Source organism: Ursus americanus, chromosome 20 (assembly GCF_024610735.1).
Source record: "Ursus americanus isolate L20-20 chromosome 20, mUrsAme1.1.p, whole genome shotgun sequence".
NCBI classification, from domain to species: domain Eukaryota; kingdom Metazoa; phylum Chordata; class Mammalia; order Carnivora; family Ursidae; genus Ursus; species Ursus americanus.
The window spans coordinates 11,048,240-11,065,755 of NC_142146.1; the positions used below are offsets into that span (position 1 = coordinate 11,048,240).

The following is a 17,516-nucleotide window of genomic DNA, read 5'->3' on the forward strand; positions in this document are numbered from 1 at the left end:
GGGACTACTTTCCGCCGCTTGTCCGCGCCCCGCCCCTTGTCCTCGCGCGGCGGAACGCTCCGCGCTGCGCCTGTGGCGGCAGGATACAGCGTCCACTGCGCGACTTATAAGAGCTCCTTGTGCGCCGCCATTTTAAGCCTCTCGGTCTGTGGCAGCTGCGCTAGCCCGGCCCTGGAAGCAGAGAGCGAGGGGAGGCGGAGACGGAGGAAGGTCCGAGGAGCAGCTCCAGTCCCCGCCGAGCCGCCACCGCAGGCCGAGGACGGTCGGACTCCAGCGGCGGGAGGAGCCTGTTCCCCTGAGGTGCTTGGGCGCTCCTTTCCTTACCCTTCCGGGGCTGCTCCCGCTCCCTCTTCGGAGCCAAACTTCGTCGCGGGCGCGCGGTCCCGGCGGCGGCTGGGAACCGGGCCCGGCGCGGCGCGGAGGCCCGGGGCGGGGAGCTGGGGGGTGCGGGCTGGGGGCGCCGAGGAGGCGGCGGGGGCGGGCCGCGCCCGGGGGGCGGAGGGCGGCGGCCGGGCCTGGGTTCCGGTCGCGCTGCTCCTCGGGGCCCCGGGGGGCGCCGCTGGCGGGGAGGGGGCGACGCGAGGGCGCGTCCAGGAGCTCGATGGCCGGCAGGGGCGGGCGCGGGGGAGGCTGTGGTTTCCGTCCGGGGCCGCGGCTGAGTTTGGGGGAGGGACCCTGAGCTTCGGGATGCTCCGGGCCGGGGTGGGGGGCGGGGTGGGGACGTGGGTGGGGGGCTCCGCCTTCCCATCCCCAGCGGGGAGTTGGGGTACGGACGCTGGGCCTGGGACGCCACCCAGGTCCCATCTGCCGGGTCGATAGGGCCAGTAGACTTTCTGTTCAGATTCCGTCTTTCGTTCTTAAGGACGAATTAAGAGAATTCTTAAGAGAATTGTGTGTGTGTGTTTTTTTTAATGCCCCGCTTATGTGAGTTTGGCACTGGCGCTTGTTTAGACCCAAGCAACTTTAAACCTTAGAGGAACCAAACTAGTGCAGGCGGTGCGATGCGTCAGTAGGGTTTGCACATATAAATCCATGTCCTGCACCTATTATTTTCTTGTACAGTGCAGGTGAGTGAAAGCGGCATGCAACGTACTCAGAGTCTTTTGGATTTATGGCGGTGGGAGTGAAACCCTAGTAAAAATAGGGGCGGGGGCCAGGGCGACTATTTCTTACCAAGTGAACGGCGGGATTCAGCTCCTGAGTGCTTCGAGAATCTTGTTGGTAGAAATGATTTATTCAAGTACTTTCATGGCAGCTAAACATGATTTTTAGAGCACATTTTCTTTTCAGCAGAGTGAATTTTTCCCTCGCTACGAAATTGACCAAATAAAATTTAAGTGTTGCAACTTCTTTTCTGTGTTTTGTCTCGGGAGAGGATTTTGAACAGAGTTTTTGGAAGTTCTCGAAGCCTGCTTCTGAATCCGCGAAACTTAAAAGCCTTGGCAGTTGGGTGTAGTTGTTTCCTTCGTTTTCTGTTCCCTTTTGGAGGGAGCATTGTCTCCATACTTTCTATCTTCCAGACATCTGTGGTCTCCCCTCCCCCCTGAGTTTGTGAGTGGTGAATGAAGAGAGACTGGCCTGCTGGTATGCAGAGGTCGGCAAAAGGAAATCGAGGAGTGGTTTTAGTGAAATGAGAGCTTTGTATCATGAATAGTGGTGGCTTAGACTAGACATCAACTTGAAGAGACAGACGGCTCTCCTTTGATAAAGTCTAGGCTAATGTTTTTCAGATCGCTGAAGTTACAGAGTATTTTGTGTGGAATTTAGGAAGCCATTTCATTATTGTCAGTTGGTGAACATTCAGTACCTTTAGATATCTTCATGTTAACTTGTCTTCATCCTACAAAATAGTAGACATAGCTTGAAATGTTTTTACATAATGCTACCGTTAACTATCTGCTTAAATTAGTGACATAAGCTTCTACTTTGGAGGCTTTGTTTTGGGTCTAAGCTAAGGCTGCTGCAGTGTTTATTTGACTTAACATTTAAACCCACACATTCTCTAGATTTAAAAAAAGTACTATTAAGGTTTACTGGAGAATAGAGTTTCTCGAAATTTGCTTAATATGCACCCAATATTCATTACTTTGACCCAGGCTTTGTTCTGAAGGCCATGTACAAGGACAAGGCCCTAAAGTGATTGCAACAGTAACTTGAAAAACTTGCAGAAGACTATTCTATAGGATTAAAGGAATGCTGAGACTATTCAAGCCTGAAGTCCTTGAGGGGGAAATAAAATGCACTAGGAAGTTTAGTATAGCATGCGACTTAGAGTCCTTGTGGAGTCCTAAGCTTGAGACTCTCCCAGAGGCTGGAACAGTCATTTTAAATAGTTTTCAGGGAAAGCTAAGTTTTTAAAATAAGGTGGTTAATAAAAAAGTGAAACATTTACCAATGTTCAAGTGTCAAGTATTCAAGAGTTTTCTTTCTTTCGAACTAATTGTTATTAGATATCCTTTGCCAAGATTATTATGTAGATAAATGTATATTCCAGTATTGAAATTCATCAAACTGAATTGAGCTTCCTACTGTTACTAGTCATGACTAGAATAGAAATTATTCATATAAATAAAGTTTTGTGTGCTTGTTTTCGTAGATACTTCCCTCCCCAGATAGGAAGGGAAGACTTGAAGTAGGCAGATTTTTCAAAGGGTATTTTAAGATTTAGCACTTACAAAAACTATATGCAGATACCCTTTTTTTATTGTCGGATGGGTGCAAAGAGGAACATAAATATTGTTGAAACTAGGGACATGGATAATTCAAAAGTTTGAATATCTTTTTTATAGTTGTAAGCAGCAGTGAAATTACAACCCCCCAAAATGGACTATCCATGTATATTCAGCCAAATGAAACTTTTGTGTTATTCAAATGAAAAATCCATCTGTCCAATTATGACATGATTTTATTTCTCTTTCATGGTTTACTAGTTGTTGATGATCAATAATTGCAGATGAGTAGGTGGTAAATTTTAAGTTTGTACTTTGAGCTTGGTTGGAAGTATGGTTGATTGCTTACCCAGGGTAGAAGGGGTGAATGCTTTTGTGTAGGACAAACTTCTAATAAAAAGTATTACAACTCTTGTGTATGCTCTTGTATATTGACTTGTGACATTGTTTTTTAAAACATTAGTTGTATTAACTTTTTCTTGCAGCTCTCTTCTTGTTGGGAATATGATATCTTTTGTTGAAATAGCATGACTGAAAACATTTTTATACTGTAAAAGTAAATAGTAAGGTAAAAAGTAAATAGACTAGGAACTGCTTCTGATTATTCCAGAACATGTAGGTATTGACTCCTGTACCCTTATATAGAACATACTGATTTGCTGAATCAGTTCTCATTCTTTAACAGAGCATTGTTTATGTAATACATTCTAATTGTGTGATAGATAACTAGGCCAATAGGCTAAAGTAAGTATATACTTCTCAGGTTCCAGGAAGAGAAAATACATGATTTGTGTTGCTTGAAAATGAGTAGGAATTAACTCGTATAGTTTTTCATCATTTAAACTCAGGAGAAAGTTCTTTATTTCCTCTCTCTACTTAAGAATGCTGCTTGTGTTTTAGTGTTTCATGCAAGACAGAGCTTGACTCAGTTTGAGACCTAGATCCATCTGTTGAGGCCTGAACCCTGCTATCCTTAAAAGTATGTATAAAATCTACTTTCCTTAAAGAAAGATAGTCTTAATGGAGAAAGTCACATTAGGAACCCTTTTTTAGAGTTTAACTGCCTTTTTGAATTTGTTAATTGTGGGCATCTCATCTTTTTAAGAGACCCCCCCCATCCCCCTGCCCCAGTCTCCCTCAAACCTCATGCAGCAGGAGAGTGAGAGTAGTGTTAGGGCATGTTTTCATTGCATGCTTTGGTCATGTTGAGTGCCCTCCAGTGGATATAATGTAATGCTTGTGATTTTTTTCCCCCCAGCATGTTTGTGTGGATTATATTTTTGAACAGTTATGATGAGAAAGCATCGGTTAAGAAAGCTTTTGAATTCTAGACTAATTTATTCATTATCGATACTGGTCATTAAACGATTGGCTTGAGAAAATGTCATTTCAACCAATATTTGTAGGAGAAAAATCAAACTTAAATTAGGTATTGCATTTAACGTAAGCCACTTTAAGTAGGTTAAATATATCATGATGATAAAACCAAAAACTCACTATAATAATTTGGGGGTGAGAGTTCATGTGCGTAGCCATCCTAATGAATTACAGATACTAAAATTCTCAGAAGTTAATCAAGTTGTCAGTGTGTCTAAAATAAGTGACACAGTAAAACATGAGTAAGTGCTCAACTCAGTTATATTATCAAGGGATATGTCTGTGTTAGGAACTAGATAGCAACAAAACTAGCTCTGTCAGTGTCTGTGAACTCTAGACTATAATGCCCTAGTTACTGTAGGTTTTCATTGTATAAGGCTGTGGGTGGTGATGTACTATGCCAATATTTTGCCCTTTAAATTTTTCAGTAAAAACCTTTCTCCCTGCTCCTGTATTAAAGTTCTTAGTTTTTATTAGTAATTTTTTATGAGTATATTTGTTTCAGTTTGGATTCTGATTAGTAACAAGAATGTATTCTCAATTAACTTTTGGAAGTGAAATGTTAATTTTATGGAAAATTAATCAGTTTAGATAAACTTTAAAATGTTGCCTGTTTTTAATAATGGGTGGTTGAAATGAAATTGAAAAGTTGACAGTAGGGAAGGAAAATGACAGTATCACTTACTGCTCCATTTTGCTCTTGGAATTCAGTGTCATTTTTTTTAAAAACATTGATAATGATTTTTGACTAAGGAATATTGTTACGATTTCTTTTAAACACAGCAAGAATGCCTTATTTTATACAGATGGTTATTCAAAATGGATTTGTTTTTTCATAATGGATCATTTTTGGAATTAGTAATGTTCAAGTTGATTCTTTGTATTGTCTCTCAAGGTCGAATAGCTGTTCCAGTTTTCCAAGATTTTTATGAGATACAAGAGTGCATTTGAAAGTTCTTCTAAAAAAAAAAGTGCATATGGTTTACTGAAAAATTCTATTAAGGACTTAATTTATCTCTGAAATTGGCTGCTTGTCTTCATTACTATAACATACAATATTTTGACATTCAAGATGAAGTGAGATTGTTTTCATAAGCCATGTAGGATTGGTCTTCTATTATAGTGGCAGTGGCTACTCAGTGTTTCTAGGACCAGGTGGTGTAGGGTAACTGGGACTGTGCGGAATACAACAAATTGGAGAGTTCAAATCCCTTCTAAGTAGCCAATCTTAGCAGTTCCAGCCATTGTGTGGGACTGTAGTTCATGTTGCCACATCATCTGATTTTTTTTTTTCCTTGAGAGAAGCAGGAAATCAGGTTAATGTTCATCCTTTGATTTGCACATGTTGGTGAATGTAATTCATGTTTTAAGACACTATTCAGCACAAATTAATACACCTACTGGGAGGATACTGCCAGTTTGTAACATCTGGGGTAGTCCCATTTAGAGTACAGTTCTTTATGATAATGATTCTACTAAATGTCTAAGGATGATATGAATCCGTGGGTTCATATAACATAGGAAATAAGATTGTTAAACTATTAGGGTCATGTTTAGGCACTTGGAAAATGCCTTCTATCACTTGATTATACATTGGGAACCTAAAAGCACTTTTCTGTTACTAACTTGTTTGTGAAATCTGGGAAACTCACATTCGAGTTTAGGAATTATAAGATAGCTTGGTTAAGGAAAAGGAGAAATAACAATTGGTCATCTTAATTGCAGTTTTTTAAAGTGCATTTTTAAAAGAGTTCAAAACAATCTGTGAAGATATTACAAATGCTGGACATATTCTGGCTGCGTGTACATAATCATGTCAGCCTGAAATTTTATTGATGTCTTTAAATTATGTCCCGGTTTTTATATGAAGTCTATACTTTTAACGTAAACTGTTATCAGACCAAATCCAAAACTTAAAAGCAAGGTTTAGATAATGAAAAATTAATTGACTGTAAGTTTTACTTAAATTAATGGCATGTCATTACTTGGTTAGGATACATTTATGCAGGCAGTTAAATAGATTTTGGTTAAATCTTTTGTTGCTAGGGCAGAGTTTTTCGTCTGTAGAGTTAGAAAAGTTGGGTGTTTAGTCTGCAAGCTACGTGTTTAAATGACAAGCTATGTCTGGACTGAAAATGCAGTGTATAGGGCAACATTGGTTATAAAACGCAGTATCTGAGAACAGTGCTATAGTATATATTTATATATATATTTATATATGTATATATAGTATATATTTATATGATAATGGTATAGAATACAAACAAAACTGATCAGTGGACTTCTCACAAAACATTTATCTCAGAGGTGCTTACTCGTTGGCCTATCCCCCTATCCCCATGTAACTTTACCAAGCCACTGTAAAGTTTCTCCTATAATATGCCAGAAATTTCCTTCCTCTGATTTCTTGAGCTTGTTGAAAAGGCTGCCACCCCTCCCCAGCAGTTTGAATAGCGTGAACAGCTGGATGATGCTGGGGTGAAAATGCTTCATAGCACTTCCCATTTTCTCCCCTATTTATTTGTCTCTTAAATGTCTTCACTAATGTTCCCACAGTTTTACCTGTGATTTCTTAATTCACCTGTTTCTGTACTGATAGTTTTCTTTTAACTGATTTGTAACAGATAGGTTAAACAATTAGTTAAAAAAATTGGGTGGGGGTAGATATTTTTAACCTCTTCAAGTTCTGTCAAGTTCATCAGTTCTCAGGGCATACAAACCATATCTGTGATTAATAAATCTTACCTTAAATGCTGGTAGCTGATCTGACTTGGAAGTAAAAGATGTGCAAAGGCTGAAGGGTTAGTTTAATAAGCTTCTTTTATTAAAAGGGTTTTAGGATAGCTGAAATAATTATGATGTATGTGTATGTATATACAGACATTTTGTACATTTTTCATATAAAAGTGCGAGAAGTTAGATTTACAGCAGAATTTCTTGGGAATGCAATTTGAAGATCTTAAATGATTGTAGTAATTTGCTGCACTGAGGGGTGGTTGTTGTAAACTTTTTTTTTTTTTTAAGTATAATTAAGTGGTTTGGGGTTAAGGATGTAGGGAGTGAGTCTGTCTTTGAAGTTTTCCATATACTAGATGAGTGCCATATGTGTAAAACGGGAACACGGGTTTCTTGGAAATATTTTCCAGTCCAAACCTTGGAGGTTTCCAAGTGGTGTTCCATTCTACTATGTAGAAAGTGCTGGCTTAGACAGTTAAATTCTTTTTCTGAGCTACTGAAAGATTGTAGCAATGTCAGACATTACTTCTATCTACCTAATAGTTCATTTAGATGCAAAAGTAGACGTTAAGTGTTACTTCCAGGAAACCTAGTATGCGTGCACATAGAATAGAACTCTTTAGATTAGTAAATTTAGTCTGTTTTCTGGCATTTTGCTTAATTCTACAGTTTGGTTTTTAAGTCCAGCTATTTTATTATTTTTTTTATTATCTTCTGTTGGAAAAGCCACGTGAGACTATAAAATTAGGTTTATATTGTTCTGACTTCTAATTATGAATATTTTGTGTGATCCAGTCATGTAGTAAAACTGTTACTCTCTATCTTATAGTTGTCCTGTAGGTCACTATTTCCTGCCTTAATTCGGCTGTTATTTTTCCTGGGTCCTGAATCAGAGTGCCAGTCATTCTATTTCCCATAGAATAAGAAATAGGCTAGAAAATTTAAGAGATTAAAAGTCTGGAATACCTGAAGATTGGGGGTCATTCATGAGGCAGAGTAATGATAGTTAAATTGGTATTGCTCAAAAGCGGAAGCTGGGAAGTACTAAAATTGATTTTTTTGGGGGGGGGGGTAAGAATAATCTGCTTGAAGAATACCCTGACTATATGCTAAAGGGCCCTGGGTTTCTCCCTTTGCCATTATACCCCAGATCGTATTACATTTCTCTAGAAAGCTCCAAGACAGGAAGACTATCCGCTCTTCAAATGAGTCCCCTCTCGGCCATCAGAAGCTAAGCAGGAACTCCTTCACTACCCTATCTATCAATCTGCATCAGATGTCCATCTTTAGAATGGAGGAAATAGTGTATCCTGGTCAGAGGCCAGTCCTGACTCATGCGTTTTCAAGGACTTTGTTCTTTTAGTTATACCTAACTTTTCTGTGTTAGCCTCATCCCTCCAGATTCTAATTCCATTGCTTTTTTGATCTCCGTCTCTCACCTTTTATCATTCTCCTGAAATTCACTCACTGTGCCTTCTATAACTCATAGTCTTCAGCAAATCCCTTTTATTTTCAATGTATTCTGGGAATGTTCCCTTCTCTTTCTTAATCCCACTGTAACCTAGCCTCTCTCCTGTAATGCTGCTTCCCTTGCAGCTCTCTCAGTATCTCTTTGCACACCTTTTACTACTAAACCACGAGGTAGAGAAAGTGTCTTTCTCATTGTCATGTCTTAACCATTATTTTCCAGAACTTCAAACTTTGCCTCTCATGCCGTCAATTATACTACCCACTACCACTCTTTATTTTAGTCACCTACCAGCTTTCCTGGGGAGTGTCATCTCCCTCCTTCCTTAAACACTTACTAGCCTGGCTCACTGTCTTCTTTATTTCTGTCATAATTCTTGGTGATGTCAATGTCCATGTAGAACAGTGCTACTCAAAATGTCTGGTCTGAACTGTTTGTTACTCGTATGGATTATGGTAAGGGCTTTGCACCAGAATATAAACCACCTGTCACTAAATTCACTAGTTTAGTGCAGCTGACTTCTTTTGTAGCAAGTCTTTTTTGATAAAGGACACAGTGTGTTGATTTATAATTTGGCACAAGCTCCTTACGGTGTCATGGTCTAGCTCTTTGAGGAACATTGATATAAAAGATGCTTCCAATATTTTGGCCTATTAGTTCCTTGATTTCTTCTCCAGTGATCTTATTTTTCAGTCTGTTTCATCCACATGTTCCCATTTCATATCCTAGAATATGTTGTCTTTTTCCAATAACTATCCCCATCCCAGTCTCATTTCAAGTGTCCCACTGTCTTATTCCTCTAGTAAATACTTCCAATTCCAACAGCCCTTCATCTCCACCAGAACCCACAATCTATCTATCTAAGCTTTTCGGTATCCCTCACTCTCACTTATACCCAGTTGAAATTTCATGTTGAATCATAATCACTTTCTTATATATACTCTAAATAACTTTATCCTTCTCTGGCTTCATCCCCAATGGTCCGTGGTCTATTAGTTCACCCTCTTTTATGACTGTATTTTTCCTTTTCTTTTTCTCAAACATCCCAGCACCTCCTCCCCTATCTTCACTCATCTAATGCCCTTGCTTTCTATTTCACTAAGCATATTGAATAATTGAAAGAATTCCTGCATGCTCCCATATCTGTGACTGTGCTCTTTACTTTCTCTGTCACTGTGGATGAACTGTAGTGTTCCAAGGTAAGAACAACCAGTTCATTTGTAAACTAGATCCCATTCCCTCTTGGTCTCAAGAATATTATTACTCTTGTCAGTCTCCCTTCTCTTGCATCATTGGTTTTTCCTTCTCTGCTAGCTCTTCCCATGAGCATATAAACATGATTGTTTATCTCATCTTAAAACAAATTTTTCCTCCTGTCTCCCCTTACACCCACCACCTACACAAAATACCTTGAAAAATATGCTTATATTTACTCTCCCTTATCTTTTGAACCCCTACCAGCAACCACTGTTACAAATTTCCAGTTCTCATTTCTTTTTTTTTTTTTTAAGATTTTTTAAAAATTTATTTATGTGACAGAGAGACAGCCAGCGAGAGAGGGAACACAGCAGGGGGAGTGGGAGAGGAAGAAGCAGGCTCCCAGCGGAGGAGCCCGATGTGGGACTCGATCCGGGAACGCCGGGATCACACCCTGAGCCGAAGGCAGGTGCTTAACGACTGCGCTACCCAGGTGCCCCTGGTTCTCATTTCTTTTAACCTATTAACTAACATGTGGCACATTTGGCTTGAAATGTTTTTTCTTTGGCTTCTGTGCCACCATGTCTGCTAGCAGTTTTCTTCGTACTTCACTGGTGGTTCCTTCTTAGTCTCCTTTGCTCTTTCTGTTCTCTCTCTAACCTCTTTGTTGATGTGACTGAGAATTTTACGACCTCTCCTTTTTTGTTGTCTAAATACACTCCAGTCTCATAGCTTTAAACAGATAACATTTATTTGCTGATAACTTCCAAATTTATATCCCTAGTTTGGGTTTCTCCCCTGAGCTCTAGATGCTAATATCCAACTTATTTTGAAAAAAAATTTGGGATGTCTAAGAAGCATCACAAACTTAATACATCTGGAACTGAGCTCCCAATTTCCTGTAAGGCTACTTCTCTTAGCTGTTCCTAAATGCAACTGATTCTTTCCAGTTACTTGAACTTCTAACAGTATTGTTCGTGAGTCATTTTTCTCTCACACAGCATTTCCAAACCCTGTCTGCAAATCATGTCTGCTCTCCCTTTAAAGATATCCAAAACCTAACCATTTCTTACCATAGCCTTGCCATTGTAATCATTTGCCCAGATTACTGCACAGGCCTTCGAACTGGTCTCCCTGCTTATACCTTTGTTCCCCTAAAATATATTCTCAACACAGTAGCCAGAGTAATCCTTTTAAAGCAGAAGATCATGTAACTTTTCTGTTCAGAAACCTCTAGGTGCTTACCATCTCATTCAGTAAAAGCACAAACCCCTCTGTTCAGCACTCAGTCACCTACTACTTTCCTTCTCCTTCTGTGCCACTGTTATGTTTTTCCTCCAGCTGGTCAAGCATGTTGCCATATCATGGCTCACTTCCTCACCTCTTTCAGGCTTTTTCTTGCTGTCATGTCTAAAATCACAGTCCTTCTCTAAGTTCCTGTCTCCTTTCTTGCTTTATGTTTCTCCTTAGCCCTTATCACTCTGTAACATAATAGATAACAATATAACCTTTTATTTGTTTTGTTATTTTCTTTTTTCTTAGCCTACCAGAATGTAAACTCCAGAAAGACAGGGATTTTTGTCTGTGTCCCTTGACTGTTTTCTTCCCAATGCCTACAGCCCTACTGCATAGTAGTTGATTGGTAAATAAGGTGTTGAGTGAGTCTTACCACCTCATTTGGATCATTTACAATAGCATATAGGTATATTCCAGACCTTTGCAGAGATGGTTCCTTCTTGCCATTTGTGGCTCATGTGCAGATACCACTTTTACATTAAGGTCTTTCCTGTTCACTCATTTTCATTTTATCATATTCTCTTATTTGGTTTGTGGCACTCTGAAGTAACATTGTTTACTCGTTTGTTCTTTCTTCCTCTCCTGGTCTTGTCTTAATTTTGTATCCCTGGTACCCAGAAGAGTGGAAGTTATAGCTACTCAGTAAAGGTTTGTTGGCTGGGTGAATATTCTAGAATTGGACACCCTTTGTTTTCCTCCAGCTAATTAATGCCCCATTTATTTCTCTGCTGTAGTTCACAATGTGTCCCTATCCTATGGACATGTCTCCACTTTTCATCTCCCAGTCCGGTTCATGCTCTGCTTTCATTATTCCAGTGAATATGCTCCACCGAGCTTACTATTGGACTTGCATGGTTGACCAACCATATGAATACTTTTTAGCTTTATTCTTGCTGGACTACCCAGCATTTGATATATATTTTTAAAATTTTTATTTATTTATCTTTTCTTCCTTCTATAACAGCACTCACCAGTAGAATTTTCTGTGCTGGTGGAAATGTTCTACATCTGTGTTGTCCAGTGTGGTAGCCACCAGCTACATGTGGCGATTGAGTATTTGAAATATGGCAATCTGAAGAACTAAATTTTTAATAAAATTAAATGTAACTGTAAATAACCACATGTGACAAGTAGGTACTGTATTGGACAGTGCAGTTGTAGAAATACTTCCCCCTTTTTTTTCCTTCATTGCACTAACCTCAGTATCACAACCTAATTGCTCAACCCAGATACCTAAAATTCTTCTTTAATTCTTCTTACCCTGCTATAATTTCTCTAATTTATTGCAGTCTGTTGTTTCTATTTTCAAAGTATTTCTCCAGTGTAGCTATTTTTTGTGCTAAAGGCACCACCATCACCTGGACTGTTTACTATAATTTCTTTACAGGTTTCCTTTTATGTCTTGACCTCTTTTCAGTTTTTCCTATTATAAACAAAACCAGCTTTTTAAAAACTCAATGGGATCTTGGGGCATCTAGGTGGCTAAGTCAGTTAAGCATCCAGACTCTTGGTTTCGGCTCAAGTCATGATCTCAGAGTCCTAGGATTGAGCCCTGCCTTGAGCTTCGTGCTCATTAGGAAGTCTGCTTGAGATTATTTCCCCATACTCCCCTCTGCTCCTTCCCCCGCCCCTGCACACGCACGCTTGTGTGCTCTCTCTCTCAAATAAGTAAATAAATAAAATCTTTTAAGAATGCAATGGGATTTTGTTATTCACCAGCTTATAAACGTTCATGGACTTTCAGTAGCACTTAGGGGAAAAATGCATTCCTTACCAAAGGCTAGAGAACCCTACAGGATCTGGCTATTTTCAGCCTCGTCTCCTTTTCTCACTTTCCCACTATAATTAAAACTCTGGTCTCAAGGTTTCGTTCTTAAAAGTGATCAGGTCTGGGGCGCCTGGGTGGCACAGCGGTTAAGCGTCTGCCTTCGGCTCAGGGCGTGATCCCGGCGTTATGGGATCGAGCCCCACTTCAGGCTCCTCCGCTATGAGCCTGCTTCTTCCTCTCCCACTCCCCCTGCTTGTGTTCCCTCTCCCGTTGGCTGTCTCTATCTCTGTCAAATAAATAAATAAAATCTTAAAAAAAAAAAGTGATCAGGTCTTTATGACTGTGGGCTTCTGCACATGTTACTTCTGTTTCTGGAATGTTCCTGCTCTGCTCCTTACATGCTGTCTCTTTTGCATCCTTCAGGTCTCAGCTTTTGAAGGTTACCTTCAAGAAGCCTTTGGACACTCTAAGGATCTTCCACTTGTCCTTGTGTCATTCCACTCCCTTCTTCCACTTGTTACTTAGTTATACACATATCGCTTTTCATAATTGTTTATTCAGTTATTGTCTATCTCCCTATCAAGGTTTCAAGGACCATGTCTGCTTTAATCGCCACAGTCTACCCAGTATCTATTATACCTCCTCACGTGTAGTATTTGCATAAACATTTGTTGAATAAATGAAATCTACACATACGTTGTATTTATGCCATTAGTATTGCTATATCCTTGAACTTTTCAGTAAATGAAGGAATTGTGGGGAAACTTTATGATGGAACAGAAAATCTTGATTAACATCACAAATTGGCAAATCGAGAAAACAACATAATATTACCAGTGAGGCATTCATATATACCTCCAGGTTATGACTAATTTACTGGTGTATTTTTGGGCTTAAAATAGAACAGAGATTTAGAGCCATTCCTTGAAGTTTTTTTGCATTGAGATAATGAAAGTAGTCACATTTTGAAAATAAAAGCTTCCTAGCTCACTTGCTTTCTGTAAGATTCTGCTACTCTTCCTAAATATAAGAGAGCCTCATGATTATGAAACCTGTTGCTATGGTAAGGCTGTCAAAGGCAGCCAAAATGCCTGTTTGGGAGAGTAACATAAACTTCATATGCATGGTGGGGTATAGAAGGTTGCTGAAGATTAAGAAGTGGGGCGCCTGGGTGGCTCAGTTGGTTAAGCATCTGACTCTTGATTTCAGCTCAGGTCATGATCTTAGGGTCCCAAGATCAAGCCCTGTGTGGGGTTCTGGCGCTTAGCCCAGAGTCTGCTTGAGATTCTCTCACTCCTTTGTCCCCTGCCCCTCCCCCACTTGCACTTTTTCTCTCCCTCTCTCAATAAATAAATAAATAAATAAAATGTTTTTAAAAAAGGTTACAGTAAGAATCTGTGTTAAGAAATATCTTTTGTCCTAATGAAAGGTGTTTGTTAAAGAGCTGACCCTGTGGTTACTCTGTGGAGTCATATTTGTTTTATTATTTAACTTGAGTTGCTGTTGCACACATAGAGTTGGATCATATGGTTCATCTACAGCTGTAGCCTTTTGCTGGGGGTAGCAGTGTCAGCAACATGTACGACACTTTAAATAAATTTAAAAATGCAATGCCAGGGTCCTATTCCAGCCCTACTGGGTTAAGGAACCATGGGGATGGAGCAGAGTCCTCTGTGTTTTTTAAATTTCCAGGTTAGAATCATTGCCAGGACCTGGTAGCCAGTTTAAAGGGTCCTTCAAGCAGACTTGGAGATCTTTAGAGTATAAAAAAAAAAAAAAAAAAAAAGATTTTAAAAGGCGTACATATATTGAAGCCTAATTCTGGTTTAGTCCATATCTGGTCTTAATGGCCCGAAATGTTTTTCCCAAATAAATGGTCTTGATGTGGCTTTCATATGTCATTTGTTTCAGTTTTGTTTTTCACATAACGTGTTTCTGGAGGTACAGGCAAAAGCAGTGTGTGACTTCTCAGCAACCTGTTAACTTACTTACTTAACCCTCTCTGTTACTGGTTTCATATGGTTTAATGTACTTAATTGTAAACTCAGTTGCCTTTGGTTTGTTCTCAGTGAAAGTATGTAATAAATAGGTGAGGGGATGGGCAACTACCGTCCTCCACCTGTTTTTGTGTGGCCTGAGAACTAAAAATAGTTTTTATATTTTTTAATGGCTGATTAAAAAGTCAAAAGAAGGATAAGATCTCATGACATGTGAAATTACATGAAATTGCAAATTTGTAATTTCCATTAGTAAAGTTTTATTGGAATACAGCCATGCTTGTTTGTATGCCTATTGTCTAGCTGCTTTCACACTATAATAAGAGTTGAGTAGTTCCAACAAAGATCCTTTTTAAAAAACATTTTTATTGTTGAAAGTATAGTTGACAGACGGTGTTGTAAATACAAAGTTTCATGTGTACAACATAGTGATTTGACAGTTCTCTACATTACTCACTGCTCATCATAAGCATAGTCACCATTTGTTACCATACAATGCTATTGCAATATTATTGTATTATTGTCTGTGTTTCCAATGCTGTACTTTTCATCTCTGTGATGTATTTATTTTATAACTAGTCTTCCTTGGAAAAATGTATATTCAGGTCCTCTGTCCAGTTTTTAATTAGATATTTGGGGTGTTTTTTGGTGTTGAGTTTTGTAAGTTCTTTATATATTTTGTATACTAATCTTTATTGGATATATCATTTGCAAATATTTTCTCCCATTTGGTAGGTTGCCTTTTCATTTTGTTGGTGGTTTCCTTTGCTGTGCAAAGCTTTTTGTTTTGGTGTAGTCCCATTTAATGCCCTACAAAGCCTAAAATAATTACTGTCTGGCCCTTTACAGAAAAAGTTTGCTGACCTCTGTTTCAGATGAGGTATGTTCTTTATAAATGAATCCTTCATGTTCCTAAAGGCAGTTAAGAAGTCTCATAGGTCATATATAAATGTTTTTTGGTTATCTAAGCCTTTGTATTATATTTCATTTGTCTTACTGTCTAGTTTTTGAACATCTTTCTTATTGGCACATTCAGTCCATCAAATATTTAAAAGCTTGGTATGTGGTAAGCACTTTGGATACAATGAGAAACTAAAGGTACAGCCAGCCCCAGCCCTCACAGAGTTCACACGTTGAACTTTTTTCTTTTTTTAAAAGGTCTCTGTGCTGTATGGTGAGAAACTCTTAGAACAAGTGAAAAAGAGGGAGGTTATTGCTAAGGGGTATAAAGTAATGCATTACTTCCAGAAGTCTTTGAGTCCTTTGCTGTTAATTCTGCCTATAGCCTGAACCTAGAGATTAACATCTGGAGACTTTCTTGAAATAAACTCTTACATCTCCTTGGCATAATAAGCTTGTGTCTGAAAATTTTGCATTTTCTTGTCAGCAGTAGTGCCATCTAGCTAGGCACAGAGTCAAAGTATGAAGTATGTAGTGATTGGCCTTTTAGACTGTTTTATTTACTGATTTTTCCTGTAGTCACTGTTGAAAGGATGTAGTTCTTTTTGCTAACCTCTCTCTTGCATTGATCTGCAACATTGTTAATTACCAGTTGTCCTTAGCTTTCAGGTGGGGGTGGGATATATGATTTGATTAAAAGGGGCACATGATTCTGAGCTTAAATGGAAGACCTGGATTTGAATTTTAACTGAGCAGCAGTTTATTAGCTATACTTTTATGTTAACTGCTGTTAGGCTTTTAATCTGATAATTTGGGGAATGTTGTATGTGAGGTTTCTGGGAAGATCGAATGGAGTAATATTAAACTCAGAACTCAAGTTACTAAACATTTAATTATGATACATTGTTAAGTATGTCAAGGGCAAAATTAGATGTTTACCTGATATTGCAAGGCAACATCCAAAAATTTGCTGTAAAATATATTTAAGTCAGTGAATTAAATCTGGCATTACTTTGTAATGCAGTTGATTCTTAGAGTAGTGCCATTTTAATAGAACAAGAACTGAATGAAAATCTCTATTAAACTAAAAATAGGGAAATTATTTATATAATTAAATAAAATGTTATTTGTCTAAATATCAAAAAAATGCAGTGTTTGATTTGCTTGCTTTTGGAAAACATTATTTTTCCAAAGAATAGGTCTTTTTGTTCTTTTAGCGTTTTTCTTTTTCTTGTACTAATGGTTGGCTGAGAAGATTCCACATTTCTTTTGCAGAAAATCTATTTTATAGGCCACTTAGCTTTCATACTTAGAAACATTTCCTTAATGCTCAGTATCACTGGCTAACACATATGGGGCTAAATGATACATTTTCTTGGAGAAATATCATTTCTAATACTAATGTATTACTTATATAAATTTAATTCTGGGAATGTATGCAAAAAAAATCTTAAAATATGCAAGTGTTTTGCATATCAGATATGTGTTGAATTTTTTTTCCCTAAAAAAAATTCATTATTTTTAATGGCTACATAGTTATCCACTACCCCTTCTCACTTGGATGATTTACAGTTTATAGTAGCTTCCTGATTGCTGTCCCTGCTTTTCTTTTGGCTCCTCATCATCTTTTTTATCCATACAGACACTAGAGTAAACTTTAAAAGGCCTAAATCACAGTACATGCACCTCCAGTGGCTTCCTAGTGCACTTCGGATTTTATTCTACATCCTTATTGACCTGGTCCTTTTCCTCTTTTAATAGTTACCTGATTCTTGTTAAACTGGTGACCTTTTAGTACCTTTACCAAACAGCTCATTACCTTCCTTTGCACTTTTTCTCTGTGTGATGTGTTCTGCCCCATCTTTAGTTGGCTGGCTCCTCCTCCTCCTCTGCTCAAATGTTCCTCCATCATCCCTCACTCTTATCTAGAGTAGCCTTCCTCCTCAACCAGTTACTCTGTTCTCACCTTATTTCCTTCACAGTAGTTCTTTAAATTGTTACGTTTTCATTAACTTTCTAATAGTAGAATGCAAGCTTTACTAGATGTATGAGTTTGACTCTTTGACTCTCTTATTCATTGTTATTGCAAAACCAGTAACATGAAAGGT

The 17,516-nt window shown here is 38.6% G+C and overlaps 1 protein-coding gene across 4 annotated transcripts in view; it reads left to right on the plus strand.

Moving 5' to 3' along the window:
- The first annotated feature begins 145 nt into the window (after window positions 1-145).
- Window positions 146-17,516, plus strand: part of CTNNB1 (catenin beta 1) — a 38,599-nt gene continuing 21,228 nt past the window's right edge. For 3 of the 4 annotated variants that reach the window (XM_045798164.2, XM_045798166.2, XM_045798165.2), the window contains exon 1: window positions 146-300. The gene's annotated coding sequence lies outside the window, so the exon portion shown is untranslated. The remainder of the gene's footprint in view (window positions 301-17,516) is intronic. The other variant, XM_087870118.1, reaches the window with a different exon arrangement.